We start from the raw sequence: 12509 nt of genomic DNA on the forward strand, positions 1-12509 counted from the left end.
TGGCCGAGTCCGTAATAAAAACCTTGGGAGGGCTCCAACTCAGCTAATTCTTCATTTGCTCCAGAAATAAATTCCAGTATGTTACCTCCTTGGTCACTGTGCTCTTCCACACAGCTTGCCTGTCTGGCAGCCCAGAAATGTCAGAAATGGAGTAGTGTTGAAATTCCCACTAGAACAGTGTTATCACATTTTAATATGAGCCTCACTGAAGTCTCAGTGCTTCTAATTGCTTTCAAACCATTGTTTTCCTGCTTTTGCTTGATGAACCCAGCATCTGGCATGATTCTAAAAACTACAACAGACAGCTGTGTGCAAAATTAAAAAAAAAAAAAAGGATTAGAACATATTCTTAAAAGGTTCAAAATTGGAATTCTTTTTTCCAAATTCAGTTTGAAAGGATATCTTTAAAGTATATGTATTCTTTCTTTTAATACTCTGGTTGAGAATGTCAGAAACATCATTCTGAATATTAACTCTCAACCTATTATAAATGGTTTTTTTTTTAAATTTTCTCAGAGAATCAGGGAGAGTTTTAGATCAAGCTTACAAATAGCTTTGTGAACTATTTTGCTCTAAAATTTTTGTAAATCGATTGTAAACTTTCCAGTATTTCTATTCTTTTAATATTGTCAATGTATCCTTTCTCCGTGAGGATAATACCTAAGAGAAATTCAAATTGTGAGGAATAATACTAGTTTTATGAAAATTTTAGTTTTCCCAGATCATACTTTAGTGTATTTCAAGTCTATTTAAGATTGTCTTTAAAATCAAACTTTAAGGGGTGCCTGGGTGGCTCAGTGGGTTAAAGCCTCTGCCTTTGGCTCAGGTCATGATCTCAGGGTCCTGGGATTGAGCCCCGCATTGGGCTCTCTGCTCAGCGGGGATCCTGCTTCCTCCTCTCTCTCTGCCTGCCTCTCTGCCTATTTGGGATCTCTGTCAAATAAATAAATAAAATCTTAAAAAAAAATAAAATCAAATCAAACTTTAAGAAATAAAAAAATCTTACATGTTTAAATCTTTTTGACTCTTGTAAGTTGGTCATAGTATTTATAATATTTTAAATAATGTGATGTGATGTTACTGTGTATCTCGCTGTCCTAAAGCACTTATGACTAAAAACACAGCTGAGAACAGAGAATTCTATGTAACAATGTAGCAGTTTGCTTTGCAAAGTGTGAAATACGCTATTCAGGCAATGGCCCTGTATAGTTCAGGGTTTAACAGATGTTAACCAAAATCCACAGGGGGCAAAACATGAATGTGAACTGGCAGAAACGAACGGAACTGTGAGGGTAGAATTAATTACCTAAAGGAGAAATAAAGAATTCGTGTCAGAGCTATGGTATAGTAATGTTGAAAAGAGAAGAGAATTTTGGAGTAGAACACAAGAGACTATACGGGCTACAAAGACAAAGGGCACATTTTACCAGGTTCTTTTAATAGTGGCATTGTAGTCATTCTCAGGTTGACGGCAACTTCCACGCAGCCTTTCTCTCTTAGAAAGAGGAAGAGGTAGAGCAGCCAAGGGGACAATTGAAGAGTTTACTTAGAACAGAAAACTGTATTTGCTTCTCAACAATGATTGGATATATGTGCCAAATTCTTTGCTCATTTAGAAGTAAATGTAGGGAAAGATCAAGTTGGAAAACCCATACTTGTGTCTTGGCCCCAACCTTGCTCCTCCCCCTAAGATATTTTTTGGGAGGGAAGGGGGTTATCTTTTACCTTGCTCTTTCGATTGGATCTTAGCTGATTGCTAAGTGCTTCAGAAACTGGCAGGGTGTGTGGGGGCACTAACAGGGCTCTGTAAGGTACTATAGGACAGTTTAAGAATATGAAAAGTATAGGAATATGTTAATAAGAGAACAGCTGGCAGAAGAATTTAAAAAGTTCTAGATGACTAGGTAGTATTAGGAAGGGAGTGAGAAAGGACAGAAATGATGACCTCAGATTTCCTTATCATTTTTATCTATGGCAGCATCCTTGTACAGGAAGATGATTGGATGAATTTTATCAACTCCAGACATTTGCCTAAATACACACTTGTGTTCTTCAGGATATTTGGACTAAATTAGAATCTGGTGTCTGGAAGGAAAATAGTTCTTTTTTTTTTTTAAGATTTTATTTATTTATTTGAGAGAGGGAGGGAGCAGAGAGAGCACGAGCATGAACAGGGGGTTACGGAGCAGAAGAAAAGAGAGAAGCCGATGCCCCACTGAGCAGGGGAGCCCGCTGCAGGGGCTCAATCCCAGGACCCCAGAATCATGACCTGAGCCAAAGGCAGATGCTTAACCAACTGAGCCACCCTGGTGCCACAGGAAAATAGGTCTTAATTATAAAAGATCCCTTCTTTATAAATCTCTTTAGTAGCCTATATTTAAACAACTGGTTATGGAAAAGTCTGTGATGAGTTGCTAGCATGTGCTTTAAAGCTTACCCTCCAAAGAAAGATGCTGGGAGAATGGACTACCTAGGCATAGAGAAGTTCGCAAATAAAATTTTTCTTATCCATCATTCCATTCAATCCCAGGTTTAATATGGTGGAGGAGTGACTATTGAAGAGTGTCAGGGAGAGTCTTGTCTCTGTTCTAGAGAAGAAACTTGGTATGGTAGAAAGAGCATGGATAGGGGCGCCTGGGTGGCTCAGTTGTTAAGCGTCTGTCTTTGGCTCAGGTCATGATCCCAGGGTCCAGGGATGGAGCCCCGCATTGAGCTGTGCCTCAAGCCCCGCATCGGGCTCCCTGCTTGGTGGGCAGCCTGCTTCTCCCTCTCCCATTCCCCCTGCTTGTGTTCCTGTTCTCATTCTCAGGTAAATAAATAAAATCTTGGAGGGAAAAAAAAGAAAGAAAAAAAGAAAGCATGGATATTGAGGCTTGACAGACCTAGTTCAAATCCCACCTATACCATTTAGCTAAAGGTCATGTGACATTAGCAAATCACTTAATTGCTCTGAAACTCGGTTGCCTCATCTGTCTATAAATGGAGGATCTGCCAGACACTGTGCTAAGACCTTTATATACACTATCTTACTTAATTCTCAGAATAGCCCTATGAAGTAGGTACTAATAAACCCATTTGACAGACATGGGCACAGAGGCACAGAGAAGTTGAGAATCATTCAAGATCATGCCCCTCAAAGATTCTAACTTGGTTAGGCTGACTCCATAGCATTCGCTTTTTAAAAAGTAATAGTTTTTTGAGAAATAATTCTCATATAACATTAAATTTACCCTTTTAAAGTATACAAGTCAGTGGTTTTTAGTATAGTCACTGAGTTGTGCACTCATCACCACTCTCTAGTTTCAGAACATTTTTGTGACCCCAATAAGAAACTCCATGCTCATTCATAGTTTCAAAGCCCATGCTCTCTGTCATTGTATTTTACTGTCTGTTGCAATGGCGTTATGAGGACTGGTGGTAACGTGTAAGTCCTAGCACGGAATCTGGACAGTAAGAAAATGTAGATCGTATTTACGACAATGTTAATGGCAATTCTTTCCCTCACATTTCCACCCAAATTTTCTTATTGGTCCACTGTCACCTTCCTGAATGATGTTCATTAATAAAGAATGAAACATGGGGAAAATAAAACATAATCCAAATAATTTATTACCTTAATGTGGAAGGAACATAAATGAAAGAGCTCTTTTAATGAGCTCAAATATGATTGGAGAACCTGGGACAGGCTTTTTATTTTTATTTTTTAATAAGACATAGATTCCTTTGACAATTCAAGTCCTGTTTGCTTTAACTTTTTTCTCCTTAATGTTTCACTTAAAGTTACAAAGAAAATTCACTGGAATCTTTACCATGGAGCTTTTACCATTTCATTAATCAGATACCCAAAACATGATACTGATCAGAGGTTAAACACACATTAGTTTTACCTTTCAGATACGGTGACAGTATAACTCTATGGTATTGAGCAAACTGATTTACTTCATTATGTTTAGTTTCCCTTTTTATAAAATGAGTTAATTATCAACAAAGTCTAATCAAATTTGAATTACAAGGTATAATGTTTATAATTAAAAATGTATTGCTAGAAAAACATCATCATGAATATTAGAAAAATTGCCCACCATGGGCCCAGAATCTAAAGCAAATTGCATAATATTTAAATAAAAAATTAAAGAAATACCTTACATATATATATAAATACATATAACAAAATCATATATTTTTATCCAAAGGTCACTCACATTACATTTGTGATAGTGGTAAATATAAACCAGTAAAATTTCTTGCCAGCTTTTTGAGAGTTTTCCTAAGTGCTGTAGAGAGTTTCTGAGAAAATGATCCAGTATATTTTAACATGAAAAATTTCCACTGTGTGAATCTTAAAGATCTTATGAAATGGCAAGCCTATATCCCTTGTCAAAGTAAACTGATGCCTAAAAATACAGCTTGGCAAAAGCAAATAATGCAAAGTGAGTAAAGAAAATATTATTATAAAGCCTTATTAACCATAGATTAAAAGAGATTTAAAAGGCCTATCAACTAATGTGTGGACCTCATTTTCATCTTGAGTCAGATAAATTGTAACAAGTTGTAGCTATGAGAGAATTAGAAATGTGAATGTTTATTTTATGTTAAGAATCTACTTTTGATTATGTCAAACTAAAAAGCTTTTGCACAGCAAAGGAAACCATCAACAAAAAGAAAAGGCAACCTACAGGATGCCTGGGTAGCTCAGTCCGTTAAGCGTCTGCCTTCGGCTCAGGTCATGATCCCAGGGTCCTGGGGTCAAGCCCTGACTGGAGCTCCCTGCTCCTCCAGGGGTCTACTTCTCCCTCTCCCACTGCCCCTCCGCCTGGCTCCTGCACTCTCATGCTCTCTCCCTCTTTCTCTCAAATGAAAAAATAAAATCTTAAAAAAAATAAAGATGATGAGGTATATTATACAACAGAATATTACATAGCCATCAGAAAGAATGAAATCTTGCCATTTATGACAACATGGATGGATCAAGAGGGTTTTATACTAAGTGAAGTTAGAGCGAGACAAATACCATGTGATTTCACTTCCATGTAGAATCTAAAAAAACAAAACAAATGAGCAAAAAAAAAAGGCAGAGACAGACTCATAGATACAGGAAACAAACTGTTGGTTACCAGAGTGGGTGAAATAAGTGAAGGGGATTAAGAGGTACAAACTTCCAGTTATGAAATACATAATTGTTGGGCATGTCAGGTACAGCATAAGGAATAGAGTCAATAATATCGTAATAACTTTCTATGGTGACAGATGCTAACTAGACTTACCTTGGGGTCCATTTCATAATACATATAAATATTGAATCACAATGATATACCCTGGCAATTAATAGAAGATTGTATGTCAATTATACTTCAATTTAAAAAAAATCTATTGTTAATTTTTAAGGTGTGACAATGGTGTTATGCTTATATAATTTTTAATATTTTTTTTATATATTTCCTTATCTTGGAAAGACACACACTGTGATATTTAAAGGTAAAATAAAAGATGTCTGACATCTGCTAGTCAAAGTAATATTTTGAGTATCAAAATAATAGATATTCAAAATACTATGGGAGAGAAAGAAAGAAATGGAGTGGGGGTTTACATGAGACAAGATGGATCATAAATTGACTCTTGTTGAAGATGGATGATGTGTACATGGGAGTTTATTACACTGTTTTGTCCACTTTTGTATACATTTAAAATTCTTCATAATGCAAAGATAAAAGGAAAAGAAATCCAGGTTGAGATTAATAACAATATGTGACGTTATCCTTTTATTTCTATTGTGAGACCTAATATGTTAATACATAAAATACCTTATGTATTGTGGACACAAAATACATAGAATTGTTAGCTTTTACAAAAATTTCAAGTTTAATGTTTTATGATGGCAAGAGCATGAGTTTGGACATCAGACCTGAATTCGAATCCCAGCTTCTCTGCTTACAAACTATGTGAGTGATGGCAAGTGACATAACCTCTTCATCTACAAAATATTGCTAATCATATCTACTTCACAGATATTGGGAGTTGTAAGTAATTATAGTGAGATGATGAACTCATGAGGAGGGCTTGCCACCTGCTAGTCACTTACTAAAATGGAAGCAAGTATTATTTTTATATTTCAAAGTAAGGCTTTGAGAGTAAATCCATATACAGAACTTAAACTGTATATATCACATGTCCTCCCATAAAATTCATCCGTTCCAGCTGAACCCTAGTATAAGGCTACGTACATATTTATGAGGTTTGCACTTATAAGATGTGTGTTCAGAATTTTTATTGGTAGACACTTCAGAGGTTAGATCCATGAGCCATGGATCTGTAATGTCTGAGACATGCTGAATCGAAGCATAGATGTCATTTAACTTCTCGTCTCTTACTATCGCATACTTAGAGCATGTAGTTATGACAGCTACAAAAAGCAAACCATTAAAGCAGCAAAGAAACACCATTTTTGCACTAAAAAAGGAGAAAAGGGTTTCCCTTTGAAGTTGAAAAGGAGTGTTTTTAAATTAATGGAGTGTACAGTGATTTTACCAAGTTTTATTTATGAAAATACTCTTTGCATTCATGCCAAAAGGCTTTAGCACAGTCGTAAGTAGGATTTATACAAAGAAACACAGCCCAAATTTATGATGTGTTTGCAACTGTAAGAAAAAGTCTGAATTTACAATATTTGTAATTTATTGTTAAATATCTTTCTATCACTATTCCTGGAATGCTAATATTTTATAAACACAAGTGTTGGTTATGAACCTAGAATATCCTAACCTATACTACTTTTTATAAAGAAATCTTCCAGAATGTTTTCTATGTCTTTTGGGGATTTAATGGCAGGAAATATACACAGGACAATACTCCTGCCTCTGGCTTTAGCCCAACCTTTTAGCATCAACAATCTTGACAGCTGCTTTTGTGACTTGACTTCCTTTAGGCCTTTCCCCCTTTCCTTATTTGCTACATTTTATACAAATTAATCTGTGGAAAGTGGATATACACACAAGTTGCTTTTGAAGTTAATTACTGACTTTGATACCTTTTCAAATATTTTACATCCTATACATCTACTGTTTGGGGTTTTTTTTTTAAGGGTGGACAAGTGTACTTTAAAATTAATACACTGTTTTATAACAATTGTCAAAAAGAATAAAATTTTTTAAGTGAAAAGACTAAGTTTTTTCTTTTCAGTGTTAAAATTTTCTCAGATTTTATGTTCTTTCTAAATGCCCTTTTCTGGAGGAGATGATATTGAAACAAAAGAAAAAGAACTGAATTTCATGTAGTTGAAGGAAGAGATCATTGGAATCAGATGCTGCTGCTTTCTATATTCTCTACACTGTATATTATGTACAAATATTGTTTGGAATAGCAAAGACTCCAAACAGCCCGAACGTCCAGCATTAGGGGACTGGTTAAATAAATTACGTCACATTCATTTACTAGAATGCTACATATAGGTTAAAAAAACATAATATATATATATGTGTGTGTAACATATGCAGCTCTCCAAGGTATATGGTTAAGTTAAAATGCAATTTAGACACATACTGTACAATTTGTTTCTGTGCGTGTATATACACTCACCTTGTACAGACTATTTTTTGGAAGCATGTAACCTCTGCTGAGGGGGCTAGCTATATGAGTGGAAGAGAGAAGCTTCATTATTTATATCCTTTGGTACTGTTTGGATTTTCACCATATGCATGTATTATTATTTTTTTTTTTTTTTTTACTAAAAATTGGTTGAAGTGAAAAATGAGATAAATTGATATATGCTGATATGGAAGAACTTCAAAGGTAAATGAATAGGAGGAAAAGCAGAATACAGAACTGGACAAATGCTACCATTTGTTTAAAAAAAAACACCACTAATGCAGACACTTGTTATATTTAGATAGAAAATTTATAGAATACCCAAAAAGCCTCACAGTGGTTTCCTCTGGACAGAAGAACCAAGAGAAGGGAAAGAAGATGAGATTTCATTATATACCTTCTTGAAATGTTTGAAATTTTTATTCTGGGCATGCTTAACTTTTTTTAATCTAATAAAGAAGTGTACTATAGTTAACAATACTGTATTATATATATGGAAGTTGGCTAGAGTAGATCTTAAAAGTTCTCATTAGAGGAAAAAAAAAACTTGCACCTATGTGAAGTGGTGGATTTTGACTACACTTACTGCTGTGATCATTTCACAATATATACAAATCCCTGTGTTGTACACCTAAAACTAATACAAGGTTATAGGTCATTGATATCTCAGTACAACTGGGGGCAAAAGAGCAGCTTACGAAAAAACTACATTTAAAGTGAGCTCTTTTTCAGTTGAATCATGATTTGGTAGTTTCATATCTGTTCAAGGTTTAGTGTTTTGTTTTGTTTTTTGGTCTCCTTTACTTATTTATTTATTTTTATATATGAAACCAGTGTTTGAGGACAGCATATGTGGGTGTATTGGGTTGACTTATCACTTGAAAGTGAATTTAAAAATAAATGATAAAGTAGTATCATATAATACCCATGGTCACCAGTAAAGAACACCTTTCTTACTCTATCTCAGTCTTTTTTTTCCATATGTGGTCATTAAAAGCTCATGAAGTTCTTATTTTATGTAAACGGCAAAGAAAATAACTGGCAAATAAGTGAGCACTTTAAGCTTCATTGATCTGGGAACTTATGTTGAGAAAAAAAATGTATAAGTGATTTCTTTTAGAGAGTATTATCCCTGGACCAACACAGAAAATCAGGTAAGGAGTACAGTTTCCAAACAGAGAAGTTTGTCATAAGAATTCATCTGCTTCGGGAATTCTGCTTCTAATGAATTTTCATGTTCTGGACACAAAATATTGAGAGAAATGTGTACTGTATGGTTAATTTGAATACAGATTTGGTTTTCTAAGTAAAACTTCTGTGGGTAAGTAGGTTAAGTCTTTGGACTTGAAAGCCAGTGAATTTGTTTGATTTTTGGAGGCTAAATAATGTGCTCATAGAGCCAAATTTTAAAGCATTAAATTTTTACTGCACTTTCCATCAACACATACTTCTCTCAGAAACTTGTTTAATAGTTATTTACCAGGATGGCTGGAGTATCACTAATACAGGAAAGGAATGGTTTAGTTATGGATGAGGGCATTTATATGATATGCAAAATGAAGCTTCCAGTCACTGCTGACTCTTGTGAGGCGAAGAGTAAGAGAGTCAGTCTTTGAACCTCCCCTTGTCATCTGATGTATTTATACAAACTTACCAGCCCATAGCAGCTCTTGGCCACAGTTCCTCTCCAGAAGGTATTTTCCTTAACTTAAAATGCAATACCACTATCCTCAAGATTTGTGTACTTTCCTGTTAGTGATACCCTAATAAAAGAGGAAAAATAAATTTTAGAAATAAGGAAATGCTCTTCCATGCAAAACTTCTGTCCCAAAAGGGGCCAAACACTGAGTGGAATTGTTGATAGTGAGAGATTTTGCTTGTTGATGTTGTTGTTATGTGCTGTTTTCATACCTGGACAGGAAACTCTGTTTGAGGTGGGGTAGTCACTGGAAGGCTGAATCTTGTCACCATCCGCCATTACAGCTCCCGGTACTGGAGGGCTAAATCATTCACAAAGAAAACTTACCATTCCTCAAGATGTTAGAAGTTGTTTCGTGTGTTCAGGCCTGCTAATCTTACCCATAATCTATTCTTGACTGTATATTGTTTTATTTTTAACCCTTTGGACCTCCATAAAACTTTTCTTATGCCTGCCCTTAGCCTGTAAATCCTGTAGTGTGTGTGTGTGTGTGTGTGAGTGTGTGTGTGTGTGTGTGTGTGTGTGTGTGTTTTTAAGATTTTGTTTATTTATTTATTTGAGAAAAAGAAAGAAAGAGTGCATGAGTGGGAGGAGGGAAAGAGGAAGAGGGAGAGAGAGCATTTGAAGCAGATGCTGCCCTGAGTTCAGTACCCAGTGTGGGGCTCCATCCCACAACCCAGAGATCATGATCTGAGCCAAAATCAAAAGTCAGGCATTCAACTGACTGGGCCACCCAGGCACCCCTAGGTCATGTATCCAACTGGCCTTATAGTTTCTTTCAAGAAGAGATGTTGGTAGGGGCTCCTGGGTGGCTCAGTGGGTTACAGCCTCTGCCTTTGGCTCAGATCATGATCCCAGGGTCCTGGGATCAAGCCCTGCATTGGGCTCTCTGCTCAGCAGGGAGCCTGCTTCCTCCTCTCTCTCTGCCTGCCTCTCTGCCTACTTGTGATCTCTGTCACATAAATAAATAAATAAATAAATATTAAAAATTTTAAAAATTTTTAAAAAGATGTTGGTAAACTGATTGGGGCATAATAGGTCCTAGAATGCATCAGGACTCAAAGGGGGGCTTAAGTCTACTACAATTTGTTATTTGGGAGAAGAAAACAAAAAAGATTGGAGGACAGAAAAAGATGAATCAGTATTAATAAAATTGCTACATTCATGTGTAATTGTATATGGACATTTCTTAAAGATTTATTTATTTTAGAGAGAGAGAGCATGAGCAGGAGAGGCAGAGGGAGAGGAAGAGAGAATCTCAAGCAGACTCCCCACTGAGTGCCAAGCCCCATGCAGGGCTCGATCCCATGATCCTGAGATCTCAACCTGAGCTGAAACCAAGAGTCGGGTCACTCAACCAACTGCACCACCCAGACGCCCCATGTAATTATATATTTTCTGAGGCATTTTCCTCATGTGAGACTTAAACCATGATGGTGCCAAAAGGAAGAACTTTCTTTAATGAAATCAGGTCAAAGTTGTATTGGGGTGTGGAGTATGTTGCTCATTTTGTATGAAACAGAGTGAAAAATACCCAGGACCCAAGAAAATCATACAGAAGGCACTGGAAAAAATTTAATATACCAATCTGACAAAACCCAAACTTGTACTAAATTTTGTAAGCATGAAATCCATGTGAAAGGTGTTATTTTAAAAATCACTACAACGGGGTGCCTGGGTGGCTCAGTGGGTTAAAGCCTCTGCTCAGGTCATGATCCCAGGATCCTGAGATCGAGCCCCACATTGGGCTCTCTGCTCGGCAGGGAGCCTGCTTCCCCCTCCCTCTCTCTCTGCCTGCCTCTCTGCCTCCTTGTGATCTCTGTCTGTCAAATAAATAAATAAAATCTTTAAAAAAAATCACTACAACAATAGTACCACAGTAAATTTGAACCTGTGAACTGAACAGCTCCTTCTTCATGAAATCACTGACCACATTTGACTTTGTTGATTAGTTCCATACCTAATGGGACTACTAGTATTACTACTCTTTGTAATAATTTATACTTTTGATTGTAGATTTATTTTATCGAAGTAAAGAAAAAACACTAATTAACAGCACATGACATAAATTCAAGTCACTGGCTGTCATTCAGTATGCTTTGCCTTTGAGTAATGATCATAATTTATAAAGCGTACAGATTTGGATGTCTCCATCCACAGCTCAGTGGATTAGAACTAGACTTTAGTAATCAGACAAGGTGGGGTTGAAGCCTAGCTCTGCAACTTACGAGTCACTTACTTGACTTTGGGTAAGTTATGTAATCTCTGTGTCTCACTGTCTTTATCCGCAGCTTTGAGACAATAATATATATATATGCAGGACTGTGTTGAGAATTAAATGGGATCGTACATGAAGAGTCTTGACCTAGAGCATGTACCCAGTAAGACGTCAGTAAAGCTGTTATTTTTTTATTATTGCTATAACTGACTTTCTCCTCTAAGTCAAAACATGTTAAGAATTCAGTTGAATAGCTTCCTAACAAGAATTAAATACTGAGAATACCGTGGTCCAAGGAAAACAGAACTATGAACCAATAATTCCAGGTTATGATTGCCTGGTTGACATATGATAAATGCACTTATTGACCAGCATATTTATCCATATAGACCACATACTTAAGTTTTCATGTTTTGAATTCTGTCAAAATCTCATTCCTATTGAAAATATTCTAACTCAGCAGGCTCCATTTTAGTACCAGTTGAACAATAACAGTGGTAGATGGAATGTGTTGTTATAAAGCCAGAATGATTGCTGACAGGCTATAATTTGCTTTATGAAGTGTGTGTTGTCACATATACAATTATCTGGTTTATATTTGTTGCTGTCAGCCTTCCAGTTTGTTAATGTCCAGTAGGTGTGCCTTGTGTGAAACCTAAGAAGGGTTAAAAATCTTAGCGTTTTCTGGTGGGGGAGGGGTAGGAACAGAAGGGTTCACTTGGTGGCTACTTTTTTTTTTTTCTTTCTTTTTTAAGAACGAGGGTGATGCTACACACTGCAGCCCACCCTACTGGTCAAAATGAAAAACTGCATCATAAAGGATCCCTTTTCTGAAGGAGGAGGAAAAAAACTTCATTTGGTTCCCATGGGCATTTTCCTGTCCACCCCCAACTGACAGAAACATAGTTCCTTAGGAAATATTATTAAGCTATGCTACCCTTTCGGTTGTAGCATCAAATCAATTTTATTCCATTTCTGATCATTTAGACTGTGCTATTCTCTGCAATGATA

At 36.3% G+C, this 12509-nt stretch overlaps 1 protein-coding gene across 1 annotated transcript in view; it reads left to right on the top strand.

Moving 5' to 3' along the window:
- SKAP1 (src kinase associated phosphoprotein 1) overlaps positions 1–12509 on the top strand; it is a 275793-nt gene that overhangs the window by 59844 nt on the left and 203440 nt on the right. The window lies entirely within an intron of this gene.

This window comes from Lontra canadensis, unplaced genomic scaffold (assembly GCF_010015895.1).
Source record: "Lontra canadensis isolate GAN:19392208 unplaced genomic scaffold, GSC_riverotter_1.0 scaffold43, whole genome shotgun sequence".
NCBI lineage: Eukaryota > Metazoa > Chordata > Mammalia > Carnivora > Mustelidae > Lontra > Lontra canadensis.